The sequence below is a fragment of the Cupressus sempervirens genome, chromosome 2 (genome assembly GCF_028749045.1).
Source record: "Cupressus sempervirens isolate cs-2001-9-10 chromosome 2, ASM2874904v1, whole genome shotgun sequence".
Classification (NCBI taxonomy): Eukaryota; Viridiplantae; Streptophyta; class Pinopsida; order Cupressales; family Cupressaceae; genus Cupressus; species Cupressus sempervirens.
In genome coordinates, this window is record NC_143119.1 from 311,408,504 (window position 1) to 311,430,442 (window position 21,939).

Below are 21,939 nucleotides of genomic sequence, written 5' to 3' on the forward strand. Positions count from 1 at the left end.
CTTATAGTGTTAGTAGCATAACATATGTCTAGACAAGTAATCAACAAATACATTAAGGATCCAATAATCTGCCTATAGTGAGTAGGATCCGTAGATACAGAGTTAATCATATCATCCTTCAGCTTGTGCAGGTTAACTTGCATAGGAGTAGTAGCTGGTTTACAATCCATCTTTCCAAATTTTCTCAAAATATCAAATAGCATATTTTCCCTGATTTAGAAAAATGTAGTTCCCTTTTTGCCAGACTTCTAGTCCTAGTAAGTAGTGCAGAAGACCTAGATCGTTCATATCAAACTCTGTTGTTAGTTCTTGTTTGCACTTCTTTATGCGATGTTCTTCACCTATTATCAACAAATCATCAACATATAATACAAGAATAATCATGCCATCACCATCTTTCTTGAAGTAAAAGTTAACATCAGCTTTACTCTTAGAGTACCCTAACTTTGTTAGATAGTTGTCTATTCTTCCATACCATGCTCTAGAAGCCTTTTTAAGACCATACAGTGCTTTCTTTAACTTACACACATGAGATTTTCTATCATGAGTGTAGAAACCTTCTGGTTGCTCAATATAAACTTCTTCAATTTCATCATTTAAGAATATTGTTTTAACATCCATTTGATGAACTTTCCATCCTTTGGATGTTGCAATTGCCAAGATAGTCCTAACAGATACATATCTAGCAATTGGGGCAAATATTTTTTCATAATTGATACCTTCTTTCTGTGAGAAACCATGTCCTACAAATCTGGCTTTGTATTTTTCAATGCTGTCGTAAGGTGCATGCTTGATTTTGAAAAGTCACTTATAAGAAACAACTGATTTTTTTTAGGTCTGAGTACAACATCCCATACATCATTTTTTAGTATTGAATTATATTCTTCAATCATTGTTTTTTTCCAAGGTATGCTTGATAAGGCTTCTTCAACATTTGAAAGTTCTGTTTTGACAAGTTCAATTAATAGAGCTACATAACATGACTGATTTCTTGTTCTCTTGCTTTCTCTAATTACTTCATCAAGTTCAACATGATTCTCCTCTATCATTTTCCTAGCCCAAATTTGTCTCCTTCTATTATTATCATTTTCAATTGTTAAATCCTGATAACTTGATCATATTAATGTTCTGATATTCTAGATTAGATAGAGCTAATATGCATGTAAGTTCCCTTACATGCATACATCTCCCTATACTGATCGGTGATTTGCTAGGCATATTTATATGCCTTGTAATTAACTATTGTAGTTGATTATTAATTAACTATTAATTGAAAAGGCCGTCAATTTGTAGTGGAATAGGATTGTTTCATAGAGGGCCGACCTAGAAGAGGTTATGTCTTATGAAAAGACAAGACCCTTGGTTAATATATAAAGGAGCAAGATTGTGGATAGACGACACACAATATTATCAAAAGTCTGCTCTACCAATTTGATCCTTCACAACTTAATCCAGAGATAAAATATAATTTCCAGAATCTATTCTAGACTTCCTGAACTATAACATTCAGCCTAAAATTGAAGTAGATTGATTTGCAAAAAGAGTAAAGTCATTATATTAGCATTGTTTGATCAGAATTTGCAAAAGTCTTACATGGTATCAGAGCTCTAGTAGTTGAACCTAGGCTCTACAAATTGACAATCAGACTTAAAACATCTAACAACATCCTTCTACCTTCAATGGCTTGTGCAATCAGACCGGAAGACAGGTTTGACAAAAAAGAACCCTTTTTTGATTGGAAATTCACAATTATGATGATTCTTAAAGACAATGATGTAATACAGATTGTTGATAAGGAATCCAAGCAACCTAATGCTAATTCTCATAAAACTATTTGGATTAAAGGAAACAGAAAAGCCATGCAAATCATATTAGATGGAGTTAAAAATGAAATAGTACTTATGCTAATGAACATCAGACAGCATTTAATATGATGAGTGCATTATTAAATACATATGTTGTTAACAATGCAACTAGAACTCTTGCACTAAAAAGGCACCTAAATCATATAAAGATAAGGAAGGGAGAATCTATGAATTCATATTTCCTAAGGGTGGCTAGTCTAAGACATGAACTTGCACGTATAGGGAACATAATTGAAGACAAAGAGCTATCACTTATGGCTATAGATGGGTTACCGAATTCATGGGAAACATTCTCAAATGGAGTATGTGCTAGAAACAAACATCCAAACTTCAATAGACTTAAAGGAGATTGCCTTAAAGAAGAAACTAGGCAACTCAAGAAACGAGGGAAATTAAAAACTAAAGATGAACTTCATTTCCTCAACACAAATTCCCATAATGCTAAGAAGAAGCACTTCACAAACAAGAATGGTAATCAAAGAAATGACAAACTTAAGAGAGATTTATCCAAAATAAAATGCTTCAAATGTGAAAAATTTGGACACTATAAATCTAATTGCCCTAAGAATACAAAGCAGCAGGTAAACTGTACAAACGTTACTAGGAAAGGGGAAAACTATGATCTTGAAAAACATGTATTGTATTCAGTGCTATCAAATGAACTATCAATCAAAGCATGGGTAATTGATAGTGGATCATCTCGACACATTACAGGATACAAAGAAGTACTAGACTCAATATCAAAACAAGTTAATGACGAAGTTAACATAGGTGATAATTCAACTCATTCTGTCATAGAATTGGGAACTGCAACTTGAAACTGAAGTCGAGTAGTTCTCTTCATCTCAAAAGAGTACTCTATGTACCAGGGATCAAGAGGAATCTAATTTCCATTACAGCACTTGAAGATGATGGACATCAGGTTTCATTCATGGACAGTAAAGTAAACACTTGGTCTAACAACTCTTCACTTAAGAAATCAAAGTTGATTGGTCAAAGAAAGGAATACTTGTATGAATTAAATATAGAACCTATTCAAGCCTTAATTCATGAAGCTGCTCATATAAACGAAATGCGGCATAGAAGGTTAGGACATCTAAATTTCAAAGCCTTATCAACTATGGAAAAGATGGTCACCGGTTTACCTAAATTGAATAAAGACCATTCGAGTATGCAAACAATGCACTCTAAGTCAAAACGGAAAAAGTCATTTCAAGATAGCACTAGAAAAACTAACAATGTTTTAGACTTAGTCCACTCAGATTTACGTGGACCTATGTCTGTTCCTTCTCTTGGAGGATTCTAGTACTATATACTTTTTATAGATGATTACTCTAGAAAAAACATGGATTTACTTCTTAAAATCCAAAAAATCAGAAAAAATCTTTAAGATATTTAAAGAATTTAAATCCTTAACTGAAAACCTATCAGGACACAAAATTAGAACTCGTAGGACTGATAATGTAAGCAAATATACTTCAGATTTGTTTAAATATTTTTGTAAAGAAGTAGGAATTAAAAAGGAGTATATTGTTCCTTATAACCCACAACAAAACAGGGTAGCAGAAAGAAAGAATAAAATAATTATAGAAGCAGCAAGAGCTATGATATTTGATAACAATTTAGAATATTATCTTAGGCCAAAAGCCTCATGTACTGCTGTATATATTCAAAACAGAAGTCCTCACTCCCACCTTAGAGATAAAACTCCTAAACAAGTAATTTCTAAGGTTAAACCAAACATAAGCCATCTTAGGATATTTGGGTGCCCAATATACAAAGATGTTCCAAAAGAAAAGAGAACTAAGTTAGAACCTTGTAGGAGGAAAGGTATTTTTTTCGAGTATAGGGAAACATCTAAAGCATATAGAGTTTTCATACCTGGTCAGAAAAACATTGAACTTAGTAGGGATGTAATATTTGAAGAAGATTTACCATTCAAAAGAGCCCTAAGTTCTGAAGATCCTACACATATAACTAGTTCTAAAGAAAATCATGATTCTGAGTTTCAAAGGGAGAACATTGAAGAAACTAAAGATGAAGTTCAAAATCTTAATCTTGAGGAAACTCAAAATCCTAAGAAAAGATCACTGTGGGCTATTAAGATTGTAGAGGAAGCACAAGACTTTGCTGCACCATCTGGAACCTTCAGAGAAATCAAAAGACCCAAAAGATTTTCTAGCTATGTAGCAAACATGAGCAATTTATCTAAATCGGAACCAACCAATGTTTCAAATGCTCTTTAACATACAACTTGGAAGGATGCTACGACGGAAGAATACCAATCCATTATTAAGAATGATGTTTGGGAAATTGCTCCAAGGCCTTAGGGAAAATTTGTTGTTTCTTGTAAATGGATATTAAAATCAAGTGGTAGCATTAAAAATATAAAGCCAAATTCGTACCCAGAGGATTCTCACACAAGGAGGGAATTGATTATAAATAAACCTTTTCTAGCTATGCAACAAACGTGAGTGATTTATCTAAATCAGAACCAACCAATGTTTCAGATGCTATTAAATATACAGCTTGGAAGAATGCTATAATGGAAGTATACCAATCCATTATTAAGAATAATGTTTTGGAAATTGTTCTAAGGCCTCAGGGAAAATCTGTTATTTCTTCTAAATGGATAATTAAAATCAAGCATGCTATTGACGGTAGCATTGAAAAATAAAAAGCCAAATTCCTAGTTGGAGGATTCTCTCAGAACGAGGGAATTGATTATGAAGAAAACTTTGCTCCAATTGCCAAATACACCTCTGTAAGAGCATTCCTAGCTATTGCAGCATCAAAAGCATGGAAAGTACATCACATGAATGTGAAAACAACATTTCTGAATGGAAAGACTACAGAGGACGTATATTTGAAACAACCTAAAGGCTTTGAAACTCATAATCCTAGAATCTTTGTTTGCAGACTCAAGAAAGCTCTCTATGGTCTTAAACAGGTTCCCAAGGCATGGTATGAAAGAATCGATACATATCTCACCAATTTAGGATTCTCTAAGAATGAAGCTGATCCAAATATCTATTGTAAAAGGAATAAAGATAATATTATAATTTTGATACTCTGATATAATCCAGAAATAACACAGAGGTCATATACATGATGAGTGAATCTACCTAGTGTGACTGTAATCTACAGATTCAAAAATAATTAAGCACATGGTTATGAAAACTTGCTACCTTCATGATAATATATTTCCGCTTGTGCACACTTGCTCTTATGCTTTGTATTAATCTATTTCCTCAGTTAGCCAAATGATATGTTGGCTTTTCATGGTTGCTATTTGTAATTCATTTCATGGCTTCTGCCACTATATTTTTACTAGCAAAAGACCTGAAGCCACAACATAATCTCATAAATGGAGGCACAAAATTATCAAGCTCCATCACTATTAATGCCTTAAGTTAGTTTACGTGTCCGCCAAATGAGATTCACCTAGTTGTAGTCAAACACATTATGAGATACTTACAAGGCACTATTAACCTTGGGCTCAAGTATGAGAAAGTTGACTTGGACTTACATGGGTTCATAGACTCAGATTGAGCTGGAAGTGTTACCAATAGGAAAAGCAAATCAGGATGCTGTTTTAGTTTAGGCTCAGAAATGATACCATGGATATGCAAAAAGCAAGCATCAGTAGCACAAAGTTCCATAGAACCTGAATACACTACTACTACAATGGCTTCTCAGGAAGCAGTTTGGCTTAGAAAGTTACTTGTGGGATTACTTGGTCAACCCATGAATCCCACTATTATTCATTGTGACAATCAAAGTTCCATCAAGCTTTCTATGAATCCAATTTTTCATGACAGGTTCAAGCATATTGAAATTCCTTTACCATTATGTAAGAGTTATGGTAGACAGGAAAACTGTCAAGCTAGAATACATTTGCACTGCAAATCAGACAGCAGACATTCTTACCAAACCTCTCTCCCAAGTGAAGATAGATCACTTCAAAAAAAGACTTGGTATAGTTGAATTATAATACATTTGTAATACTTAACCATTAATGAAATAATTTTAAAAATTATTATTGTCAGGCTATTGACTGTTATGGGCTTCACAATTTGTGTTTATTATCTAAAAAGGTGACGATCTTTGTGATAATAAACAGACATTATATCAGATGACGATCTCTGAGATAATGTTCTATCACAGTAGGCTTGTCAGTGCCTATGAATCACAATTTGGACAAAGGAAGAATTTTATCATTCTCCTGATTTTATCCTATGTATTGCATTACATGTAATACTATTATCACAAGTGTTAATGATAATCCATATTACAGGTTAAGTAATATAACAGAGTATAATGTGTACCATGATACTACATGCATGCAAGAATCAGATAGATATAGAGGATAATTCTATGCTTAACAATGTTGTTAAACATGTTTCTCTCATTTATATTATCAAGTTAAGAGGGAGTGTTAAATCTTGATAACTTGATCATATTAATGTTCTAATATTCCAAATTAGACAGATCTAATATGCATGTAAGTTCCTTTACATATGCCCTTATGATGAATACATCTCCCTATACTGATCCGTGATTTGCTAGGCATATTTATATGCCTTGTAATTAACTATTAGTTAAATGAAAAGGTCGTCGATTTGTAGTAGAATAGGATTGTTTCATGGAGGGCTGACCTAGAAGGGGTTGTGTCTTATGAAAAGACAAGACCCTTGGTTAGTGTACAAAGTAGGAGCAAGATTGTGGATAGAGGACACACAATATTATCAAAAGTTTGTTCTTCTAGCAACCTGACCCTTGACGGCTTAGTGCAGAGATAAAATATAATTTCCAAAATTCATTGTAGACTTCTTGAACTATAACATTCAGCCCAGAATTGAAGTAGATCGATTTGCAACAAGAGTAAAGTCATTATATCAGTATTGGTTGATCAAAATTTGGAAAAATCTTACATCAATATTCTCAGCATTTGTAATAGTAGGTGAAGGAGGTTCAGTATCCCTCTCATTTTCTACTAGGTGATCTTCATCTATTTCAGTGACAGATTTTGTTTTTAATTCAACACTGTTCTTAGAAAGATTGAAGGCAATATCTTCTTCAGATTTAACATCTCTACTAATCTCAATTGTTCTTTGAACCGAAACATAGATCCTGTAGACTTTGGTTGTTTCACTATATCCAATGAGTATTCCCTTCTTTCCAAATGGTTCTAGTTTTGTTCTTTTCTCTTTAGGAATATGAATATAAGCAGGACACCCAAATATACTTTGGTGACTTGGATCTGATTTGATGCCCATAAATACTTTTTCAGGAGTGGTATTTTCTAATACTAAGTGAGGACATCTATTTTGAATGTAAACTACAGTGCTAGATGCTTCAACCCAAAAAGAAGTATGGAGATTTCGATCATGTATCATAGCTCTGGCTGATTCAATGATTATACGGTACAGAAAACTCCCTCTTAATCCCAATAGTAATGCATAAGTCTTTGTAAATGTATTCACTTCCATTGTCTGATCTTCGTATTTTTATTTTCTTTCCTGACAGGTTTTCAACTAGAGCTTTGAATTCTTTGAATTTTGATAACACTTCCATTGATTCCTTTTGTTTGAGGAATTAAATCCAGGTTCTTCTAGAATAGTCATCAATAAAGATTACATAATAGAGACGCCCATTTAAAGATGGTACAGACATGGGACCACATAGGTCAGTGTGAATAAGTTCAAGTACAGATTTTGATTTATGAATACTTTTAGGAAAGGATTGCTTGGTGTTTTGTCCTAGGGCACATCCTTTGCAAATGCCTAAGTGATTAGTTTTAAGACTAGGTAATCCTTTTACAATTTTCCCTATTGATGATAATGCACGGAAATGAATATGTGCTAATCTCATATGCCAAAGTTCAAAAGAATTTTAAGTTTGATGACTTTCGGCTAAATTTTGTTGATTACAAAGTTTATATAAACTTTCGTCCCTGAATCCAATAGATATAGCTTTCTTGATGTTAGAATTCTTTGGCCAAGATAGAACTCTGTCCTGTTGAAAGATGATTTTGAGTCCTTGATTAGCAAGGCCAGAGATAGAGACCAAATTCCTTTTTATGTCAGGTACATATAAAACATTTTTAAGTTGGAGAGTAACTCTTAAATTTAGATTAATCTAACAAGACCCAAAACCTTTAATCGAATGAGTAGAATTATCTCAAATTGTTACTTCTTCTAAGTCTTCTGAGAAGCTTTCAAATTTGTCTCTAAACTTTTAAGTTTCTGCAAATTCTGTGATATATACCAGAGTTAATTTATGCCTTATTCTTATACTTCAGAGTATAGTCTTCAATATTCAGACTTGTGTGAATCAATACATATAATTCTAGAGATAATTTCTATATCTGCGAATTGTCTTGAGGGCAAAGTTGATCAAGGAGCAAACTTCTAATTGTTTGTGTGTCCTTAACTGGCAATCACACCCTATATAAATATAGAAACAAGGGGCATGTCCTTACAAAGGACATGTCCCTTCCAAAGTCAAAAATAAAACCTTCTCCTAATGATCAGTGACTTTCCAAGAGGAATAGTTTAGTTCCAAACCAATCAAAGGAGATTAGGTATTTATCTAATAATTACTTCAGCATTCGCACCAATCCCTATTAGGAGGCTAAGATCATATAAATAGAGACTTCAGTAACCAAGAACAGTTTAGAATGATCTATTAATCAAATAAATATATTATAAAGTTATGGAATTAACACTCCCTCTTAAATCGATAATCATACTGAGAGATATCATATCTAGCAACATCAAATTAAGATGAACAAGCAAGAATTGATAACTCTATATATATCTGAATCTTCTTAGCATGTGGTATTATTGAACACATGATACAATGTTGTATTACTAAACCTGTGATATGACATATCACTGTTTCTAGTGATAACAATATTGCTAAGAATACAATATACAGGATAAATCTGGAGAATAATCAAATTCTTCATTTATCCAAGTTACAACTCATAGGTACTAGTATTCCTATATCATAACATGATCCTAAGTTAAGATCTACCAGATGTAATGTCCCCTCTTTAGTTCGACCTTGCATTGATCATGGATTTGCCTATTCCAGACTCTCGTAGGCAAATGGTGTGGAGAGAGAGTCAATTTTGCGGATCAGATGGTCATATCTTGCTCTTGAAGAAGTGTTAAGAGGTTATATTTTATTATTATGTGTTATTGGGGCCTACATGTTATAATTTTAAGTTGAGTTGCACTTTTTATTTTATAAAATTACTTTATTATAAAAAGTGCATTATAATGAGATTTTATAAAGGATGTTTCTAGAAGTTCTAGCAACTTCTTAGAAAAGTGAATAAATAGAGGGTTGGGCCTCTCATTTGGACATGCTTGGATTTGAGATTTCTTCTACTTCTTCCATTGTGGAGCAAATTTGTAGTCTCTTGGGTCTGCAAATTATTATTTGATCTTTGGGAACGAATCACTCCCTTGGATTGGCGACTTTGAGGGTGTGAAATATCACTTAAATTGTTGCATTTGAGGAGTTGGTAATTCAGCCATCTCATTTGGACTTCATTGAGATTCAGTTATAAGGGTTTACTTTGGTTGGAATAAGGGTTTCAGTTGTGCCCTAGCATTTGTGGATTGATTAACAGGGTTTGAAGACACAGTTGTGCATTATTTTCAGACTGCCAGTCCAGGGTTTGGACCCACGTTTTTGCTCATAACTCCTAATTGGCTTGACGGATGAATTTCATATTTTAGGGGGTTATTCAGCAACCCTAGGCGCCCAGATTTATTGCTTTTGGAGTGACAAAAAAACGCTGCAATATTTTTATCTAGCAGCCGTACCAGGCCGTACCTGTACGGCCCTGTCAGTTGGGCAGCAGCAGCAATTTTGTGAGTCGGTTTGGGGCAGATTGTGAGGTCTTCGTGTGGCATTAATTCAGCATTCATATCCGGCAAAATTGGAGCTATTCCAAGTGCACAAACTGAAGTTTTGATTGCCAAAATATTGCATGTTATGGATTAAAACAGTCAGCACTGTCATTGCATAAATAGTTATTTCCAGTCATTAATAACTGTTGTAAAAGTTTCGTCATTTGCATTCCAAATCTGAATTGGGTTATTGTTCATGTCATAACATTGCATTGTCAAGAGCTTGATGTATTAGAAGTGCATAGTTGTGACAGTCTCTCATTGTAATCAGTTCTATTTGCTGTCATAAAAATCAGAATTGCATTGGACTTCATATTTGAGTTTCATATGGTCATCTATCTCTTAGATTGGTAGTGTTATAATCTGGAATTGTTGTTCATACATTATTGGCATCATATATTGAGGTTTCGTTGTACAACAATTAGTAATATTGCAGCCTTATTCGGTTACATGCCAACTGTTTGACAAAATTCCTAAGTCCAGTTTGAGGGTTCCAGTGGCCTTTATAGTAAGGGTCATTACACCAGAACACAGGATAATGAAATTCTTCCTTCATCCAAATTGTGACTTATACACATAATAATGTCTATATCACAATGTGATCTTGAACTCATCTAGATCTAACAGTAGTTCTCTACTATTTAACACATTATCTAAGAGATCATCATCTCTCATAATGTCTTTTATACAAGTATTCATTATCTCAAAGATCGTCACCTCTTAAATAATGAATACAACTGGTGGAGCCCATAATAGTCAACAGCCTAACAATAAAATTATTTTATTAATAATTTAACGAATACAAAATTTAATAATTCAACTATATCAATTCTTTTCCTGAAGTGATCTACCTTTACTCAAGAGAGAGGTTTGGTAAGAATATATGTTGGCTGATCTGCAATACAAATGTATTGTAATTTTACAGTATTCCTATCTACCATATCACTAACATAATAGTAAGGAATTTCAATATGCTTGGACCTGTCATGGAAAATTGGATTCATAGAAAGCTTGATGGAACTTTGATTATCACAATGAATAATCATAGGCTTCATGGCTTGACCAAATAAACCCACAAGTAACTTTCTAAGCCAAACTACTTCTTGAGAGGTCATTGCTGCTGCAATATATTCGGCTTCTATGGAACTTTGTGCTACTGAAGACTGTTTTCTAGATATCCATGACATCATTGCTGATCCTAAACTAAAACAGCATCCGGAAGTACTTTTTCTATCCATAACACTTCCACCCCAATCTGATTCTATGAATCCATGCATATCCAAATCAACTTTCTCATATTTGAGTCCAAGGTTAAGAGTGCCTTGTATCTCATAATGTGTTTGACTTGCAACTAGGTGAATCTCCTTTGGTTCACACATAAACTGACTTAAGGCATTAACAACATAACAAATATCAAGTCTTGTATTTACCAAGTACATAAGAGACCCAATCATCTGTCTGTAGAGACTAGAATCTATGGAAGGTGATTCTGCTGCTGCTTCTTTAAGTTTATGTAGATTCGTCTCCATTGGAAAAGATATAGGCTTGCAGTTCCACATTCCAAATCTCTTCAAGATATCCTAGGAAGTAATGAAGGAGTCCTAAATCTTTCATCTCAAATTCTCTGATTAGATCTTTCTTGCATTCATCTATGAGATGATCATCACCTATTATTAGTAAATCATCAATATACAATATCAAAATTATCATATCATTTTTATTTCTTTTATAATATAGATTTGGATCAGTTTCGTTCTTGGAGAATCCTAAGCCGATGAGATACCTATCAATTCTTTCCTACCAAGCCTTTGGTGCTTGTTTAAGCCCATCGAGAGCTTTCTTGAGGCTACAAACAAAAACTTTAGGATCATGAGTTTCAAATCCATCAGGTTGCTCCAAATATACCTCTTATATAATCCTTCCATTAAGGAATGTTGTTTTTACATCCATCAAATGTACTTTCCATCCCTTTGATGCTACAATAGCTAGGACTGCTCTTATAGAAGTGTATTTGGCAACAGGAGCAAAGGTTTCTGATGCGAGCATTTAATGTTCCAAATCATACCATATTTTAGCCTTCGTAGAAGCCTTCACACTCATTTCAATCTCCACTTATATTCAATTTTCTCCTTAAAAATTGCATATGATTTAATATATATGAGTAATATTTAATCTAGCTATTAGATAGAATATGTGAATAAATAAGATGTGATCGTATTTATCCAACACATTGATTATGAGTTGCAAGTCTTTATGTAACCTGCTATGTATCTTCTTGTTACTATAATACAAAGCTCTATCCACTTGTGAATATCTCATACATAAGGAAGAACCACCAATGACTGACAAGGATTGCTGTTGGGACTGAGACATGTCAAGAGGGAATGATGAGCCAATGAATGGATTAGCAGATCAGTATCCTATCCAATGAATGGAGGAGCCAGAAATTTGGTAGTCACAGGCTATAGAAGTGATGGGAGGTCACCAAGTCAATGCGCAGATTATTTCAAGATTAGACACATTTAACTATGACCCACCGAATGATATTCACTCCAATTATTCTGAATGCGGATGCCTGTACGTGTGGAAAGGACATAAAGGTTTTAGGAAAATACATTGTAATTGAGATTCATTTTAATGAATCGTGTGGAAAGAATACACATCATCTGCTCTACATATGTATTGTGTTACATCTAAACATTTTCAAAACCATAGCTCGAAACGGTGGATGGAAATGAGGCTTCAAATTATATCAACCGTTGTAGCTGCTACAATTAATATTAATCCACTTTTCACGGTTCCGTTTCTGCAAGCAAGATTTACGATGAAGATAATGTTGTTTTGATAACAATAAGCTGCCTATTATTGACATGCAACAATTTTATGTTCTATTGCCATGTATTACTTATTGTATGTATTCCCAAAATGGCTCAAAACCTTTTATAAGATCTACATATAAAAGCAGTGTAAGCATATAGCAGAGGAGAGCGGTAATATACAACATTATGCAGGAAAAGATTACTGTACATAGGTCTGAACTGTACTACTTTGCAATGAATAACAACATCCATTTTGGCATGGTTACAGTAGCGTAGAGTTTATCTTCTCTACTGATCGTGCAAACTGACAAGTTTGGGCCCGCACTTTGGTAAAGCATGATGATTATTTTATTTAGTGTAGTTTATTTATTATATAATGTTAATAGTTTTATTACGTATTAATTTTTTTAATAAATTAAATGTTCAAGTTTTCATAATTGTATTGATTTATAGATTAGTTGATTTATATTCTAGATTAGTTAATACTTTAAATTATTATTGATATTATCTTATTGTAGATTGATGTTTTTGAGTTTGCTTTATTTTTGATGTTCCTGTCGCCAGGAAGTGACTATTCCTGTCGCTGGATTTATTTCATTTCTCATAGACTCAATTTCGCATGTCGTAGCTGCATTCATAACCCCTCATCTCACAACTATCATTTCTTGATGGCATACTGCTCGGACACCTTTTGCAAGCTAACGCTCTCGGATTGACACGTATAGACCAGCTTAATTCCAAAAATCTAGCTTTATATTTTTCAATGCTACTATCAGTAGCATGCTTTATTTTAAATATCCACTTGAAAGAGACAACAAATTTTCCTTCAAGTCTAAGAACAATATCCCAAACATCATTCTTCATAATGGATTGGTATTCTTCCATCATAGCACCCTTCCAAGCTACATGTTTAATAGCATCTAAAATATTGGTTGGTTCTAATTTAGACAAATCATTCATGTTTGATGTATAACTAGAAAATCTTTTGATTCTTTTGCTTTCTCTGATTGTTCCGGATGGTGCAAGGATGTCGTGTGCTTCCTCTACTGTCTTAATGGCCCAAAGTTGTCTTTTCTTAGAATTTTGAGTTTCTTCAACATTAAGATTTTGAATTTCATCTTCAATTTCTTCAATGTTCTCCCTCTAAGACTCATATTCAGTATTTCTTTCAGAATTAGCTGATGGAGAGGGTTCTTCAAAACTTAGGGCTCTTTTGAATGCTAAATCTTCTTCAAAAATTATATCCCTACTAAGTTCAATATTTTTCTGACCAGGTATAAACATCATATATGCTTTAGATGTTTCACTATACCCTACAAAAATACCTTTCCTCCCAAAGGGTTCTAACTTAGTTCTTTTTTCTTTTGGAACATGTATATATCCTGGGCACCAGAAAACCCTAAGATGGCTTATATTGCGTTTAACCTTGATAAAGACTTCTTCAGGAGTTTTATCTCTAAGGTAAGAGTGAGGACTTCTATTTTGAATATAAACAGTAGTACAAGAGGCTTCTACCCAAAGATAATATTCTAAATTTTGATCAAATATCATAGCTCTTGCAGCTTCTATAATTGTTTTATTCTTCCTTTTTGCTACCCCGTTTTGTTGCGAGTTATAAAGAATGGTATAATCCCTCTTAATTCCTATTTCTTTACAAAACCTTTTAAACAAATCTAAGTTGTATTCCCCCCCATTATCAACCCTAAGAGTTTTAATTTTATGTCCTAATAAGTTTTCAATTAAGGTTTTATATTCTTTAAATCTCTTCAGGATTTCTTCTGATTATTTGCATTTTAAGAAGTAAATCTGAGTTTTCCTAGAGAAGTCATCTATGAATAGTATATAGTACCAGAATCCTCCAAGAGAAAGAACAAACATAGGTCCACATAAATCTAAGTGGATTAATTCCAAAACGTTGTGAGTTTTTCTAGTGCTATCATGAAATGGACTTTTGGTGTCCTTACCTAAAGCGCATCCTTTGCATATGCTTCAGTGATCTTTATTCAGCTTAGGTAAACCAGTGACCATCTTCTCCATAGTTGACAAGGTTTTGAAATTTAGATGTCCTAACCTTCTATGCCATATTTCATTTATATCAGCAGCTTCATGAATTAAGCCTTCAATAGGTCAACTAGGTTCTGAACTTAATTCATACAAATACCTTTTTCTTTAACCAATCAATTTTGCTTTCTTAATTGAGGAGTTCTTAACCCAAGTTATAACTTTACCATCCACGAATGCAACATTATGTCCATCATCTTCAAGTGATGTAACCAAAATTAGATTCCTTTGTATTCCTAGTACATAGAGTACTCCTTTGAGAAGAAGAGAACTACCGACTTTATTTTCAAGTTGCAATTTCCAATTCCTTTGTCGAAATGTGTTGAATTATCATCGATGGTGACTTGACCATTAACCTTTTCTGATATAGAGTCTAGTGCTTCTTTGCATCCTATAATATGTCGAGAAGATCCACTATCAATCACCCTTGCTTTACATCAAACTTCATTTGATAGTGCCGAATAGAATACACGATTCTCAAGATCATAGTTATCTTCTTGCCTAGTAATGTTTGTACAGTTCACTTGCTGTTTAGAATTCTTGAGGCAATTAGACCTATAGTGTCCAAACTTTTTGCATCTGAAGCATTGTATTTTGGATAGATCTTTCTTAGGTTTGTCATTCTTTTGATTACCCATTTTCTTCTTGAAGTTCTTCTTCTTGCCTTTATACGAATTTGTATTAAGAACATGAAGTTCTTCATCTTCCATTTTCAATTTCCCTCCTTCCTTGAGTTTTATGGATTCTTCCTTAAGACAGTCTCCCTTAAGTATATTGAAGTCAGGAAGATTATCACTAGCACTTACTCCTTGTGTGAATGTTTCCCATGAATCTGATAATTCTTCTATAGCCATCAGTGTTAAATCTGTGTCATTAATGATGGTTCCTATACTTGCAAGTTCATCTCTTAGGCTGGCAACCCTTAGGAAGTAAGAATTCATCGATTCTCCCTTCTTTATTTGTATGTGATTTAGTTGCCTTTTTAGAGCGAGAACTCTAGTTGCATTGTTAACCTCATATGCATTTAGTAATGCATTCATCATATCAAATGTTGTTTGATGTTTTGTTAGCATGGGTACTATATCATTTTTCACTCTATTTAATATGATCTGAATGGCTTTCCTTTTTCCTTTGCTCTAGATAGTTTTATAAGGTTCAATAGTAGGTTTCTAGATGCTGAATCAACAAATTATTTTACATCATTTTCTTCAAGAATCATCATGATTCTGAATTTTCTAGCATCAAAGTGTTCTTTCCCACCAAGCATGTCCTCGGGTCTAATTCTGTATGCCATTGAAGACAGGCGAATGATGCTAGATATATATCAAGTTTGATATTTAATTCGCAGAGCCTAGGTTCGACTACCAGAGCTCTAATACCATGTAAAGTTTCTGCAAATTTTGTAATCTATATCAAAGTTAGTTTATGCCTTATTCTTATACTTCATAGTATAGTCTTCAATATTCAAACTTGTGTGAATCAATACTTATAATTCTGGAGATAATTTATGTATCTACGAATTGTCTTGAGGGTAGAGTTGATCAAGGAGTAGACTTCTAATTGTTTGCTTGTCCTTAACCTTCAACCACACCCTACATAAATATAAAACCAAGGGGCATGTCCTTACAAAGAACATGTCCTTTCCAAAGTCAAAAATAAAACCTTCTCCTAATGATCGGCGACTTTCCAAGAGGAATAGTTTAGTTTCAAACTAATCAAAGGAGATTAGTTAGTTACCTAATAATTACTTCAGGATTGGCGCCGATCCCTATTAGGAGGCTAAGATCATATAAATAGAGACTTTGTAAACCAAGAACAAATCAGGATGATCTGTTAATCAAATCAGTATATTATAAAGTTAAAGAATTAACATAAAGCCTATAATATATCGAGATGCTCCACTATCTATAATACAAGTGTTTTTATTTGAGTTTAATTCACTTGAGAGGGCAAGATAAAATGCAAGGATTTCTTCTTTTTCCTCTCTCTTCTTCGACTTCTGCTACTGTTACTTGAATCCTTTTTCATTCTAGGCAGAAGTTGTGAGAGTGACCAATTTTGTCACATTTGAAGCATTTTACTTTTGACCAATCTTGTTTCTTATAAGGTTTGTCAAATTCCCTCTTATTATGTTTGAATTTTCTTTTCTTGTTCGAATTTGCATGAAGGGCTTGAATGCCTCTCTTGATTTATGCTTAATCCTCTTGAAACTACTCTTGATTCTTCTTGAGTGCATTCATTTTTTGGTAATTCAAACTTAGGAAGTTTGGGTCAAGAGCTTAGACCCTGAATGAAGGTTCCCCATGATAGTGGAAGTCCTCTTAAAGCTATTGTACTAAGTTCTTTGTCATCAACTTGGCTTCCAATTGTTGCAAGTTGATCTTTTAACTTGGAGATTCTTAGAAAATAGGATGTGATTGACTCCCCATTATTCATTTTCATGTATAGAAGATCTTGCTTTAAAGTTAGCAATCTACTAGTATTATTGATTTCAAACGTGTTTTTAATAGTATAGAACATCCCAAATCCAATTTGAAGACTAGATATAGAAGGGAGAATGTGATCCTTCACGTAGTCTATAATAATTTTCATGGCCTTGTTGTTGTTGTAGTCGGTAAATAATTGTAAATGAGCCAACGAGAAGGATAGTATGTTATGTAGCCAACTTGTGCCCGATGGGTTCCTTCAAGAACCTTCTGAAAGGCCCTTCGGTGAGTATTTATACCCCCTTTGGAACCTGTATACGCTGAGGGAAGAGAATCCAGACGGAAGGGGATTGACTTGCATGGCTTGGAGTGCTGAGGGAGCACGAACGTGTAGTGAACTCTTCGTCCGAGATATACTTCTAGAACAGACAGCTTCAGTTGACGAAAACCCTTCTTCACAAAACAGCGCATGTGTCGAAAACAGTATGGGTGTCAAAAACAGCGTGGGTGTGCAGAACAGTACAGGTATATAAAACAATGCAAGTATTCAGAACAGCGCGAGAGTGCAAAACAGCGCAAGAGTACAAAACAACACGAGAGTACAAAATAGCACAGGTACACAACAAAACCCACAACATCCAATAATAATGGCAGGTCCAAAAGAAAAGTTGCCTAAATTTGATGGTGAAGGAACAGCCAATCCGATTCGACATTATAAAACATGTGAAACGATCTGGAGGGCAAATGGCATAACAGATACACACGAATGGGTTTGACAGTTTTCGGCTACCCTATGGGGTGTTGCGATTGATTGGTTTACTGATACAGATCCACAAAAGTTGAATAGTTGGGATAATATTAAGGAGTTTATCGCAGAATTTCAAATATTGTACGACGATAATGAGATTGTAGGGGAGATATTCAATACTAAGCAAGGGAAGAATGAAACAATCCGAGTCTTCGCTAGGAAGTTGAAGGACCTGATCAATAAGATGGAGAATAAGCCGGCTGATGGGCTACAAAAGAGATGGTTCATTGAAGGCCTTCACCCCAAGCTGCGAAAGAAGATGAAGATCATGCCACCATCGACATACACTAAAGCGTACAATCGGGCAATGAACCTCGAAAGTGAGCATAAGACAAAGAAGAAGAAGAGTACCTTGTCTGATTCAAATAATGACAAACCTTTAGGAGAAGATAGCAGCGATGATGAAGGCAACAGCAAGAAGGTTTGCGCTCTTCAAAAGGACATGATTCAAATGATGGAGTTCAAGAACATGCACAAGGAGACGAAAGGCAATGAGCTATGGTGCACAGAGTGCAAGAAAGAAGGTCATACGAAGGGATCCTGCTCGAAAGATCAATTTTGTGAGATTTGTAAGATCATGGGACATTCGATAAAGGAATGCCCTTTCAACTTGAAATCAAGAGCACCACAGCAAGTGTTCCTCACGCAGGAAGCGTCCGTGTCAAGAGGGAGCGGGAACACCAGTACAAAAGGTGCCACATCGGGCGGATACAGAAACAACCGGCACAGTCAAAACAACAACAGCAACAATAGCGGCAACAACAACAATGGCGGCAAGAGTCGAATCCAGTATGATGCGAATGGTCGGCCGATAGTCAAATGCCATGCATGCAATTTGTGGGGTCACTTCGCCTGAGAGTGCACAACGGCGAACACACCGAAGTTGCTATGCCGATGGTGTGGACCTAGCAATCATGACGATGCTAAGTGCCCGAAGTCCGGAGTAAACTTGATTACTGTCGAGACGGACGAGGAAGAAGTTTTGGCAATCACTCGGAAGCAAGTCAAGCTCTACCCTGATCCAACGGAGGAAAAGAAGAGACTGGAGGAAGCACAAGTAGAGATCCAGAGAGCAACGCAAGTAGAAACAGCACACTTGAAGGACACGCTTGGTACCTCCGTACAGAACTACGCAGAACAAAACATCGTACAGCAAATATTGCAAGCCGAAGTACCCGTCAAGATAAATGATCTATTACTCACTATGCCTCAACTCCGTACAGCACTCATGAATATAGTCTTGATTGCTAAGCAACCAATAAAACAAGAAAAGGAGAAACAGGGACGCGCAAGTGCGGAAGACCCGATGCTGTTAGCTCTTTCATCCAGATGCTATCCGATGGTTGTCGAAATGGACATTCTGAGGATTGTACTAATAGACACGATCGTGGACGGAGGGTCCGGTGTCAATGTGCTACCAGAAGATACCTGGAAAAAGTTGGGACAACCGACATTGTGGCCACCTACCTTCCAGTTGCTAACAGTCGATCAACATGGAATCAAGCCATTGGGAGTACTGACAGCGCAACCAATGACGATTGGAACACAACCGTTCTTGTTGGACTTTGTGTGATCCCATTGAAGTGGAAAGGATACGATGCTATTTTGGGTCGGGGGTGGCTGATACAAGCCAAGGCAAAGCACAATTGGAAGAAAAATACTTTATCACTTGAAAGCAAAGGTCGAAAGTACGTCATCGATCTACACACTCAAATGGTCTAGGAAGAAGCTCTATCATCAGATTCCGAAGGAGAAAAGGATGAAAGGAGGCAGAGTATGGAACCAGATCAGGAGGGAGTCCTAGGATTGGAAGGAGATGACAATTTGGATTCAGTAAATGGTCTTTACCATTGGCAGATAAAGGACTATGAACTATTTCAGAGTTGCAACATACTGATGATAGGACACAGTGTTGATGAATTTCCAAAGGAATTCACCAAGATGAAGGAAGGAGATGCACCACTGGATGTGACACCCGCACATAAGTTCACTGAAGGGGAACCCATCAAATATAATGAAGCCACACTGCAGACCATGAATTTAGGAGATGAAGCCGGACCACGGAACATATTGATGGGAGATAACTAGGACCCAGTACTTAAGGCAGCAGCATTCAGGATATTTTTGGAGTATAACGATGTGTTTGCATGGACATACAAGGACCTGAAAGGAGTACCCCCAAAACTGTGTGTACACCGCATCCTGTTGATCGAAGGCGTAGTACCTGTATAGAAGAGGCCCTACAGGATGAACAAGAACTATGTGGCATGGGTTATGGAGGAAATCAACCGGATGTTGGAGATCGACATTATCTTAAAGGTGCAGACCAGCGAATGGGTTTCCCCAATAGTAATCTCACTAAAGAAGGATACCACTCCAATCCGAATATGCGTCGATTTCAGATGCCTAAATGCAATCACCATCAACGATCCGTTCCCAATCCCATTCACGAACAGCATCCTAGAGGAGGTAGCGGGACACGAGCTCTACTCATTTATTGATGGTTTTTCTAGATACAATCAAATTTCAATCGCAGAGGAGGATAAGCTGAAGACTACCTTTGTCGTAGAAGATGGGGTGTACACCTATAATTGGATGTCGTTCGGTCTATGCAATGCGCCTGCGACATTCCAGTGGATCATACTGCACATCTTTGATCAGATGTTCGTCGAAAACTTCGAGGCATTTCTGGATGATTGGTCAGTGTTCAGTGCGGAGGACAAACATCTGGCAGCATTGGGCAAATGTATGGAGAGATGCCGACGTGCGCGCCTGGCGCTGAACCTGAAGAAGTGCAGGTTTATGGTTCCCCAGGGAAGGTTGCTCAGACACATAGTCTATAAGGAGGGTTTGAAGACAGATCCGGATAAGGTGAGAGTGATATTGGAGATGCAACCGTCTACCAATGTAACGGAGGTAAAATCTTCCCTCAGACATATAAGCTATTACAGACACTTCATCAAAAATTCTGCCAAGGTAGCATATACGCTGGACAGGTTAACGTGCAAGGGAGAATCATTCCGACAAGAAATGGATCAAGATGAAGCATTTGAAGGGCTCAAAGTACGGTTGGCTATGGCACCCATCTTGGTGTATCCAGATTGGAGCAAAGAATTTCATGTACATGTCGACACGTCCAACTATGCAATTGGAGCAACCTTGGCACAAACAGGTACCTATTGGTCAGCCGACTACTATCAAAAGCCAAACAGAATTATAGTACGACCGAATGGGAAGCTTTGGGGATGGTCTACGCAGTACAGAAATTTCGTCATTACTTACTTGCGACACCGTTCATCTTCTATGTCGACTATCAGGCTCTATTGTATATGATCAACAAACCTATCATTCAAGGAAGGATCAGTCGCTGGTTACTCTTGTTGCAGGAGTTTACCTTCAAGATCATCGTACGGTCAGGGAAGAAACACGTAAGCGCAGATCATTTGTCACATATCAGAACAGAAGAACCGGCAGACGGTGTGAATGATGACTTCCCCGATGCACAGTGGTTTCAGATTGTTGTACTACCAAAGTGGTACATGAGCATTGGCGAGTACCTGTCAACGAGACAGTTTCCAAGGAGCATGCCACCGAATGAAAGACGGAAGATGGTGATACAGAGCCAAACGTTTCAGCTAATTAATGGGCTGTTGTATAAAATGGGACCCAATCAGATCCTAAGGCGATGCGTCCTAGAGGAAGAGATTCCACAGGTACTGAAGGAAGCACATGAAGGACCAGCAGGAGGACACATGGGGCCAAACACAACTGCTCAGAAGATACTCCTAGTAGGACTATGGTGGCCGACGGTATACAACGATGCCAGGGAGTGGGTCAGTTCCTGCAATACATGTCAGCGAGCCAGGAAACCTTTGAAGACAGACTTCATGCCTCTGAATCCCTCTCATGCTCAGGAACTCTTTGAATGATGGGGATTGGACTTAATTGGACCTCTGAAGGTGAGTAGAACCAGAAGGTGCCGATACATCATCGTAGCGACGGAGTACTTCACCAAATGGGTGGAGGCGGTAT

At 36.0% G+C, this 21,939-nt stretch overlaps 1 protein-coding gene across 3 annotated transcripts in view; it reads right to left on the bottom strand.

Annotated features, from left to right (window-relative positions):
• LOC149572335 (uncharacterized) overlaps nucleotides 1-21,939 on the bottom strand; it is a 271,128-nt gene that overhangs the window by 74,596 nt on the left and 174,593 nt on the right. The window lies entirely within an intron of this gene.